Source organism: Toxorhynchites rutilus, chromosome 3 (genome assembly GCF_029784135.1).
Source record: "Toxorhynchites rutilus septentrionalis strain SRP chromosome 3, ASM2978413v1, whole genome shotgun sequence".
NCBI lineage: Eukaryota > Metazoa > Arthropoda > Insecta > Diptera > Culicidae > Toxorhynchites > Toxorhynchites rutilus.
Window position 1 is genome coordinate 196843436 of NC_073746.1, and position 1601 is coordinate 196845036.

Here is a 1601-nt window from a genome sequence, read left to right on the forward strand (position 1 = left end):
ATTTCCACATTTTCCTCGATACTGGTGCCACGCAACACGGTGGACACGCAAACGCGCATCACCTCTACGTGCTGGGCTCATCCCTTTTCGCTCGCAGCTACTCAGGGAATCCTTGTTAGTTTCTTTTCCTCCCCTTAGTAATATACTTAAATTGAGGGGGTAGTCACACATCATTTGAGGCCTATAAGAACTATCTCATATATGGAGAAGATGGAACACACAAAGACTTCCATCTTGGGACGTGTGTTCATCAAGCCGTGCGCCGGGGCCTTCGCACGTTTGACTATCTTCAATGTTTTTCCACCACTGAAGGCCGAAAAACACCATTACGCATATGCGCTACCTAAGCAGCGCATATAGTTAAATTGGTAAATATAGGCACTCAAAAATGTGTACATCGCACAATGATTGTACGATGTGCAATATGCGTTCAACTTGTCGGTGTTCATGTGTCCTGCAGTTCACATTCTGACGCGCAATTTGCTGCGGTCTTCATCGATCCACGAGCCGAGTGATCCCCTGCCTAGGGTTTGTTGTATATGGATTTATTGAAATTGAAACACGGGTTGAAATTTGAAACACACACTTGGAGAGTACGTTCGCATGTAAACATACGATGTACAGGCCACTCCTGGGTTCTTAGAACCCATCGCACTTGCAGAATGAACATCACGCCGGATTTCATCACTTGGGACGTATTTTTGTCATCATTGGTCCAAAGACCGTGTGATCGGCTTAACCTTTAGCTTACTAGTATGGGGACTCGCCAGGGGGCATCTGTACGTTCATATGCGCACATGCGAAGTACGAGACACCGCACTTAGTCCAACAGATGAGAGGATGGCGTTCATTTTGAGACCTTCTATAACGCCGGGTCTAGTAGTTTCGAGCCGCGCACACACTGCAAGGTAGGGCCCCTACAATAGGATGAAAGTTCGAAGGCCCCGGCCCTTCATCCAAGTAGTAATACCTTTAGTGCAGTAAGGGAGTGTAAATCCTTTTATCGATCTGAAGACCGAGATGAAAGGGTTTGTTGTATGAATTGAAACATAACGGACTCGCCAGGAGAGCATTTTTAATGGGAACGTACGTTCGCACAACAAAGGTACGAGTACGGCGCCACTCCTAGTCCTCGCAAAACAACCACTGGGTAACGCGTGTCTATGTACCAAGACCCCAACGCGTTCGGTCTTCTGTTCGACAAAGGTCATCATAAGACGTAATAATGATCCTTCCGCAGGTTCACCTACGAAAACCTTGTTACGACTTTTACTTCCTCTAAATAACCAGGCTCGGTCAACTTCAGCGTGTCAAATGCAGCCCTCGAGGAGCCAGCAAATTACTCGCCTCCAAAGGCCTCACCTAATAATTCATCGGTAGTAGCGACGGGCGGTGTGTACAAAGGGCAGGGACGTAATCAACGCTGGCTAGTGACCAGCACTTACTGGGAATTCCAAGTTCATATGGACCGTTTCAGTCCATAATCCCGACTACGTGGGCATTTCAGTGATTTCCCGTTCCTCTCGGAATAGGGTACACGCTGCTGCCCACATTGTAGCGCGCGTGCAGTCCAGAACATCTTAGGGCATCACGGACCTGTT

General features: G+C 47.8%; 1 non-coding gene across 1 annotated transcript; it reads right to left on the reverse strand.

Moving 5' to 3' along the window:
• Positions 1-376: 376 nt before the first annotated feature.
• LOC129780751 (5.8S ribosomal RNA) lies at positions 377-531 on the reverse strand. Its single transcript, XR_008744017.1, has one exon. It is a non-coding gene; the product is annotated as a 5.8S ribosomal RNA (ribosomal RNA).
• Between the last annotated feature and the right edge of the window lie 1070 nt (positions 532-1601).